The following is a 9664-nucleotide window of genomic DNA, read 5'->3' as shown; positions in this document are numbered from 1 at the left end:
TTTGCCCCACAGCCAAGCTGAGCTCCCTCTGGACTCAGGGGCATTTTTGGAATATGTCAAAGACTGGGTAGACCAACTTGTTCACCTGGCAGTTTTACAAAAGTGCATGTGACCTCTGCTAGGACTTGGGAATTGAGTTCAAAGGGGTGTTGGGGCCAGAGCTGCAGTGTAGTAGGTTTGGAGCAAGCAATCAGAAATTTTAAGTCTGCTGGTCAGTTCATTGAGGGTTAAATAACACAACCAAGTGAATCTTAAAGATCTCATTGGCTTTATTAAATAATTTGTGAATTGGGCAGCATTCCACTTCGCAAGTAGAAAGGAGCTCCACTAAGCTGGAAAAAATGAAAGATTTCTAAAGACAGAGAGGGGGCAGAAAAAGGAAATTATGAGCCAAAAAAAAAAAAAGTATTGTTTCAGGCAGGGTCGCCCTCCTAAGGGGAACGGAAGGGACCTACGAGGCAGAATATCTCATTAGTGCTGACCAGGTAATTTCAAGTTGGTTAAAGATTACATTCCTGTGGGAGGCTGTAATTGCAGTTGGGTTAGGTATTAAGTCTTGGTTTGCTAAGGAGGGGTTTTAACATAAGTAATTCCATTTTGTACCTTTTATTTTTATTGTTGTTGTCTCTTTTTTCTTTTTAACAAGAGGGTCGACTATTTCTTGGGAGAAATGGCAAAATGACTGTCTGACAAGTTCTCCTGGGGCTGCTGGCTTGAAAAGGAGGCAGTAGTAAGAGAAAGGAGACAGGGCCGGGATCTCTGCATAGACAAGGCACCCATATCCTTAAAGGGAGACCCTTCCAGCTGGAGCATGAGCGAGTGTTGGGTGGGCGAGTAGGGGGGTGGGGTTAGTCCATGACAAACGCTCCTGGGCCTGTGGTTTACTAACGATCCTTCTACCCTGCCCAGCTTGGGGCTCTGGCTTCATTCCTCCCTGGGTTCGATTTCTAAGAAAGGACTTGATGTTCTTCCCGGAAATGGCCTTGCTCTGGACTCAGGCAGGAGATGGCTTGTCCAGATGTCCAGCTGGCCCCATTAACAAGGCTTTGAACAGAGCCCTACAAAAATAGATCTTTCTAAGGCATTTCTTCCGTGTCCCCTTTATGCTCTGCAGATCAAATCCCCGACCCAGGTGTGGTGGTATTTCTTTTCCACACCAGATGCTGACTCTGAGGACTGCTCTGGGCCAGCGAGGCAACCTCTCAGCATGCCACTAACCTCCTGGGAAGGAGAAAAAAAGCAGACTTTGAATGAAGAAGATTAATGTGCTTGGTTAGCAGCTTTGGTTGAGGCACCAGGCAGGTAAGATGGGAAGCTGGGGCTCAAATCCAGGTCCCGGGTCCAAATCTCTCTGTGCAACACCCAACTGTCTCTCAGAGGAGCAGACAAACTAGGTGGGGAGGCATCTCAGGGTGCCAGGAACTATGAACAGGAGACCATTGGCTGTTCTGAGCATCAGGGCTTCAGGAGTTCAGAGAAGGAGAATTAGTGAGGCTGGAGGGAGTCGCCAGGGAAATTAGTGAGGATAGTGTTCAAAGGTGAGGAAAATCATATAAAGGAACCTCAGAATTTGGCCCACCTTTTGGTTTCAGCGAGAAAACACTTCTACATTTTTAAACTGAAAGCATGTTTATTCCTCAGTGCTGGCCCTTGGCTCTTGGCCTTTGGCTGAAAAACAAAAGGAGGTTGTTCAGTCCCTGGGCTGGGATGTTTGCTCACAGATCATGATGTGTGCTTAGAGCATCTGGTCTGGGAAAGGAGGTGTGTCTCTAAGGAGCGTGAGCATGGGACTGCCTTGCCATTCTGCTCCAGCCCCGCCTGCATTCACAGATGCTGGAGGGCAGAAGAGGAATGGCTAGGCTAGACAAACTTCCTTTCCTTCCTCGCCATATCAGTGGAGTTGGGCAGTGTTGACAAACACATAATCATAAACCAGCATCTTAGAGATAGTGAAGATCTGAGAGATCACCTGTCCTCACTGTGCCTCTCATTTACCCTCCTCCTGACTCATGCCCTTTGCTTGAATCCCTCCAGCCACAGGGACCCACCCCTGCAACAACAGCAATCTGTTTCCCAATACAAACATAGCAGCTATCATTGGAGAGCATTGTTTTCTTTTTGAGCACTTTATGGATGCTTCAGGTTCTTCTTATATCCTCCCTGCCCTAGAACCAGCCATTTCTCCAAAGCACTTTCATCCATTTTGTTGGAGAATGGTATTAGAGACAAAGGTCTGAGCACTAAGGTGCTCATTGCTACTGGGGTGTCACTGTTTCTAGGCCCTCTCAGCAGACAGAGCTAAGAAATAAACAGTATAACTCTTTGGAGAAGGAAATGGCAACCCACTCTACTATTCTTGCCTGGAAAATCCCATGGACAGAAGAGCCTGGCTGGCTACATTCGATGGGGTCGCGGAAGAGTCAGACATGACTTAGCAACTAAATCACAACAACATTACAACTCTTGTATACACACATATCTATAATTATTTCTGCACTATTCCTCCGTATCTAGGTTAAGTTGAACTTGAAGTCATGCTAGTATCTCTGATTAATCTAGTACTGTGTGGATTATTCCAACCTCCTTCCTTGTTTATCTACAACTTCTTTCTCCAACAGTGAGAAATCTGAGTCCTACCATCAACCATCCATTTACTCACTTGTTTAAGCCCCAGTATACATGCACACAGGGGGCTTCCCAGGTGGCTTCGTGGTAAAGAATCCGCCTGCCAATGCAGAAGATGCTGGTTTGATCCCTGGGTCTGGAGGATCCCCTGGAGGAGGAAATGGCAACCCACTCCAGTATTCTTGCCTGGGAAATCCCATGAACAGAGGCACTGACAGGCTACAGTCCTTGGGTCGCAAAGAGCTGGACATGACTGAACAACTGAGGACATATATGCACATGTTAGCCTGAAACTCCATGAAAAACAACTTTACTGCCTTTCCTGACTAGCTTTTGGGGATTATGCAGAATTCTGTTTGTCCTTAGCCTTATAGTTTCCAGTCAAAACACTGGTTTCCTAAGCTACTTATGTCAGCTCCTCTCCACTCCCCTTCCTGCCTCCCCCACCAACTACTAGCACTGACGTCTGTCATACATTTGCAATCAAGTTAGACTCTTCTGTCACAGTCTGGGGTCCTGCAGCCATCCTGGCTGGTTTTTAAGTATTTGTCATCCTGGCTGATTTTTCAGTATTTGTCTATGTTCATAAAGTTCACTCTTTGTGTTGTGAAGTCTGTGGATTTGGCTAAATTGGGTATCATCATGTCTCTAGCACTCCAGTGTTATACAGAATATTCCATCACCCAAAAATTCCCCCAAGGTTGCCCTTTGCGGTTAACCACTCCTGCTCCCCCAAACCCCTGGCAACCACTCATCCATTCTTCATCCCTATAGTTTTACTTTTCCCAGAATGTTATGTGAATGAAATCATAAAACATGTAGTTTTTTGGGTCTTTTTTCTCTATTTTAGCAAAATGCTTTTAAGATTCATCCATGTTGCCATATGAATCACTATCTCAGTAATTTTTTCACAGATAAGTATGCCGTCATATGGTTACATTACAATTTGCCAGTTCATTGATTAAAAGACATCTTCGCTGCTTTCAGTTTTTAAAAATTTTTATTTATTCATTTTGTCTGTGTTGGGTCTTCATTGCTGTGCCTGGGCTTTCTCTAGCTGCAGGAAAGGGCTACTCTTCATTGTGGTGCATGAGCTTCTTATTGAGATGGTTTCTCTAGTTGCAGAGCACGGGCTCTAGGGCATGTGGGCTTCAGAAGCTGTGGTTAGTTGCCCTGGGGCATGTGAAATCTTCCTGGACCAGGGATCGAACCCATGACCCCTGCAGTAACAGGTGGATTTTTAACCACTGGACCACCAGGGAAGTCCTCCAGTTTTTGATGACTATGAATGAGGCTGCTGTAAACATCTGTATTTCCATGTTAACATATGTTTTAATTCACTTGGATACACATCTAGAGTGTAACTGCCTGTGTGTCATAAGTCTATGTTAAATTTTATAAGAAACCACCAAACTGTCTTCCAAAATGTCTGTACCATCTTCCATCCTCATGGGCAGATGAGGGTTTCTATTGCTCTGCATTGCTGTCAATAAGTATTTGGGGTGATCAAGTTTGTTTTGGTCTTTTTTTTTTTTTTTTATTTTGGCTATTCTATAGGTCTGCAGCGATATTAAATAGTTGTTTGCATTTTTATTTTCTTAGTGAAAACTTACTTTGAGCATCTCTTCCCATGCTTATTTGCCATCCACTTATCATCTTTGTTGGTCTTCCCTGATAGTTCAGTTGGTAAAGAATCTGCCTGCAATGCAGGAGATCCCAGTTCGATTCCTGAGTCAGGAAGATCCACGGGAGAAGGAATAGGCTATCCACTCCAGTATTCTTGGGCTTCCCTTGTGGCTCAGATTCGGGTAAAGAACCTGCCTGAGGCCTGGGTTTGATCCCTGGGTTGGGAAGATCACCTGGAGAAGGGAAAGGCTACCCATTCCAGTATTCTGGCCTAGAGAATTCCATGGACTGTATAGGCCATGGGGTCACAAAGAGTCGGACACGACTGAGAGACTTTCACTATCTTTGTGAGTTTAGATCTTTTGCCTATTTAACAAACTGGATTGTATATTTTCTTATTTTTGAGTTTTAAGAGTTCTTTATTCTGGATACATGTTCTTTATAAGATATGTGATTTGCAGACGTTTTCTTAGTGTGTGGCTTGTCTTAATTTCTCTTAACAATGTTATTGCAGAGCAAACAGTTTTCCTTCATGAAGTCCAGTTTGTCGATTTTTCTCTCGAGGATCCTGCTTTTAGTACAGCATTTCAAGTTCATTACCCAAACAGAAGTTATACAGAATTTCTTCTAGAAGTTCTATAGATTTCTGGTATAGAGTTATTTCTATGATCCTTTTTGAGTTAAGTTTTATATAAGATTAAAGTTAAATTTTTTTTTTTTTTTTTGGTATGCAGTCATCTGATTCTTCCAGTACCCTTAGTCGAAAAACCTATCCTTTGCCAGGTATCGTCCTGGCACCTTCAAAATTCAGTTTATCAAATTGGTGTATATATTGGGGTTAATTTCTGAGCTTTCTGCTCTGTCCCTTTCTCAGAGCTTTTGCTTCTTCAGATCCTTGTAAGGCTGGCTTCTTATTCAGGATCCGTGTGAAAGTCACCTTTTTAAAGAGGTTTTTCTGGGTCACCCGATCTAAACTTGTCCTCCTTTATTCAAATCATGTCATATTGTTGTGCTGTCTCTGTAGTACTAAGACCTGAAACTGCCTAGTACTGGGTAAGAAAGTGTTCAGGCCAAGGAGATACCATCCCACTGAACTCCAAAAGGGGCAGATCATAAAAGAAAATCCCCTTCCTCTCTAGCCCTCTCTCACTTGTTAAATCCTCTGTCAGCTCCAGATCCCAAGACCCAGGTCTTCTGTCTCTCTCCTCAGTGAGTGGAGCCAGTGGTTCCCATTCTCACTGTGCATTAGCTTTAACTGGGGGAACTTTAAGAATACTTATTCCCAGGCTCCACCCCAGGGATTCTAATTATGTGGAAATGCGGCCTGGTCACCTGTATTTTTTTAAAGCTTCCAAGTTGATGGCAGTGTGCAGCTACCATTTCTAGCTTGAATGCTGACCACAGTTGGTACTCAATAAACAGATTGTTGAATGACTCAATGATGAAATGCAACTCAAGTTGGTAACTCTGTATTTGTACCAGGTGGGTGGCAGAAAGTCAGTGAGGGTGATCAGGAGCTTCAGTTCTGCTGGAGTTTGTGGCATTAACCAGCAAGTATGCTGAACTCACAGCCCTCTCTATCTGCTATCTGAGGTGGGATTTCATTTTTCTTTTATTTTTTGGCTGAGCTGTAAAGCTTGTGGGATTTTAGTTTCCTGGTCAGGAATTGAACTTAGGCCCTCACAGTGTAAGCACTGAGTCTTAACCGCTGGACCACTAGGGAATTCCCTTAGGTGGGATTTCTGAAGAGCTGTATTTCCTTTTTATTGAGATATAATTCAGAGAACATAAATTTCACCCTTTAAAAATGTACAGTGGTTTTAGTATACTCTCTAAGTTGTACAACCATTACTGACTGCTAATTTCAGAACATCTTCATCACCCCTAGAAGAAACCTTGTACCCGTGAACTGCCTGCCTTTCAGTTAGCATAATGTTTCCAAGGTTCATCCATGTTGCAGCAATGGTCAGTACTTCATTCATTTTTATGGCTGAATAATGGTTCATTGAGTGGATATACCAGTCGGTTTATCTATTCATCAGTTGATGGACATTTGAATTGTTTTCAATTATGAGCTGTTGATAATGAGTCAGGAACATTCATGTGTAAGTTTTTGTGTGAACTTGTTTTCAGTTCTTTTGGATATGTACCTAGGAGTAGAATTGCTGGGTTCTATGATAACTCTATGTTAAACTTTTTGGGAAACTGCCAAACTGTGGCGGTACCATCTGATGAGCCCATCAATAATGTGTGAGGGTTCCAATCTCTCTATATCCTCACTAGCATTTATTATCATCTGAGTTTTTGATTATAGCCATCATAGTGGGTATGTGAAGTGGTATCTCATACATTTTTTTTTTTTCAATGATTATTTACTTATTTAGCTGCAGTGGGTCTTAGTTGCAGTACATGGGATCTCTGAAGCAGCAGGTGAGATCTAGTTCCCTGACCAGGGATCAAACCCAGGCCCCTGCATTGACAGTGAGGAGTCTTAGCCACTGGACCCACCAGGGAAGTCCCTCACGTGGTTTTGATTTTGATTTCCGTTTTTCTGATGACTTAAAGCATCTTTTCATGTATTTCTTCCATTTGTTTATCTTGTTTGGAGAAATATCCATTCAAATTCTTTTCCCATTTAAAAATCGATTTGTCCTTCTGTTGTTGAATTCTGAATTATTTATATATTCATGATATTCAGTTCAGCTCAGTTCAGTTGCTCAGTCGTGTCTGACTCTTTGCGACCCCATGAATCACAGCACGCCAGGCCTCCCTGTCCATCACCAACTCCCGGAGTTCACTCAGACTCGCATCCATCGAGTCAGTGATGCCATCCAGCCATCTCATCCTCTGTCGTTCCCTTCTCCTCCTGCCCCAAATCCCTCCCAGCATCAAAGTCTTTTCCAATGAGTCAACTCTTCGCATGAGGTGGCCAAAGTACTGGAGTTTCAGCTTTAGCATCATTGCTTCCAAAGAAATCCCAGAGTTGATCTCCTTCAGAATGGACTGGTTGGATCTCCTTGCAGTCCAAGGGACTCTCAAGAGTCTTCTCCAACACCACACTTCAAAAGCATCAATTCTTTGGCGCTCTGCCTTCTTCATAGTCCAACTCTCACATCCATACATGACCACTGGAAAAACCATAGCCTTGACTAGACGGACCTTAGTCGGCAAAGTAATGTCTCTGCTTTTGAATATGCTATCTAGGTTGGTCATAACTTTTCTTCCAAGGAGTAAGCGTCTTTCAATTTCATGGCTGCAATCACCATCTACAGTGATTTTGGAGCCCCCAAAAATAAAGTCTGACACTGTTTCCACTGTTTCTCCATCTATTTCCCATGGAGTGATGGGACTGGATGCCATGACCTTCGTTTTCTGAATGTTGAGCTTTAAGCCAACTTTTTCACTCTCCTCTTTTACTTTCATCAAGAGGGTTTTTAGTTCCTCTTCACTTTCTGCCATAAGGGTGGTGTCATCTGCATGATATCAGATCCTTAGAAATGACTTGTATTTATTTCCTCCAATTCTGTGAGTTGAAAAGACCTTTTTGAAAATGTCTTTTGAAGTACAAAAGTTTTTAAATGTTGATGCAGTCCAGTGGATCTATTTTTTCCTTTAGTTGCTTCTGTTTCAGGTGTCATGTCTAAAAATCCACTGCCTGATCCAAGGTCATAAAGATTTGTGCCTGTTTTGTTCTACAAGTTTTATAGTTTTAACTCTTACACTTAGTTCTTTGATCTCTTTTGAGTTAGTCTTTTGTATAAAGTACATGGGAGTTCAACTTTATTCTTTTATGTCTATCCAGTTGTTCCAGCTGGAGAGGGCAATAGCACCCCGCTCCAGCACTCTTGCCTGGAAAATTCCATGGACGGAGGAGCCTGGTAGGCTGCTGCAGTCCATGGGGTTGTGAAGAGTCAGACAGGACTGAGCGACTTCACTTTCACTTTTCACTTTCATGCATTGGAGAAGGAAATGGCAACCCACTCCAGTGTTCTTGCCTGGAGAATCCCAGGGACGGGGGAGCCTGATGGGCTGCCGTCTATGGGGTCGCACAGAGTCGGACACGACTGAAGCGACTTAGCAGCAGCAGCAGCAGCAGCAGCAGTTGTTCCAGCACAATTTGGTGAAAAGACTACTCTTTTTTTGAGCTGTACCACATGTCTTGTGGGATTCCAGTCTCGTGACCAGGGATCAAACCCAGGCCTATGGTAGTGAAAGTGCTGAGTCCTAACCACTGGACCACCAGGGATATTCCCAGACTATTCTTTTTCTATTGAATTATCTTGCCACTCATTGAAAATCAATTGACCATAGATGTATGACTTTATTTCTGGACTCTCAGTTCTATTCCATTGATCTATGTATCTTTCCTTATGCCAGTACCACATGGTGTATTTTTTTTTAATTAAAAAAATATATGTTTGGCAGTTCCAGATATTAGTTGAGGCATGTGGGCTCTTAGTTGCAGCTTTTGGGATCCAGTTCCCTGAGAAGCCCCCACTTCCCCTCCCCTGTTGGGAGTGTGGAGTCTTAGCCACTGGACCACCAGAAAAGTTCCCACACAGTCTTGATTACAGTTATGTTGGAGCAGGTTTTAAAATTGTGAAGTATGAGTCTTACAACTTTGTTCTTCCCCTACTAAGATTGCTTTGATCATTCTAGGTCCCTTCTGTTTCTACCTGAATTCTAGTATCAGCTTGTCAATTTCTGCAAATAAAGACAGTTGGAATTTTGATAGCCGTGTTCAACTTGTCAATCAGTTTGGAGAGTATCGCTATCTTAACAAATTTTAACAATATGTCTCCCAACTCATGAATAAAAATGTTTCCATTTATTTGAGTCTTCTTTAATTTCTTTCAATGTTTGTTAGTGTTCTTCTACTTCTGTTAAATTTATTTGTATTTTATTCTTTATGATGCTACTGTGAATGAAATTTTTTTCTTAATTATTAATCCATTTTTGTATTGTTCCCTAGTGGCTCAGTAGTAAAGAATCCCCCTGCCAATGCAGGAGACTTGGGTTTGATCCCTGAGTTGGGAGGACCCCCTGGAGAAATAGCAACCCATTCCATGGACAGAGAAGCCTGGAGGGCTACATTCCATACCTTGCAAAAGAGCCCGACACAATTTAGTGACTAAGCAACAACAAAATCATGAAGGGTACTGAATTTTTACCAAATGCTTTTTCTGTGGCTACCGAGTAGATCATGTATGTGTAGCGTTTTTCCTTCTGAGTAGTTTTAAGAAGGGTCTCCTGCCAGTAGTTAAGTTTGACTCTAGTCTGAACCTAGGTATCAACATAGCTGGTAGGGGAGATATCCTGCTGCTCTCTTTTTTTTTTTTTTTTGTGGCTAGTCGGATGAGAACACTATTATTAAAAATTTTTACCCATGTAAATAAGCAATACCTGCACATGA

Source organism: Ovis aries, chromosome 18, assembly GCF_016772045.2.
Source record: "Ovis aries strain OAR_USU_Benz2616 breed Rambouillet chromosome 18, ARS-UI_Ramb_v3.0, whole genome shotgun sequence".
Lineage (NCBI taxonomy): Eukaryota > Metazoa > Chordata > Mammalia > Artiodactyla > Bovidae > Ovis > Ovis aries.
The sequence above is the reverse complement of the archived record's forward strand: the minus strand, read 5'-3'. Positions refer to the sequence as shown.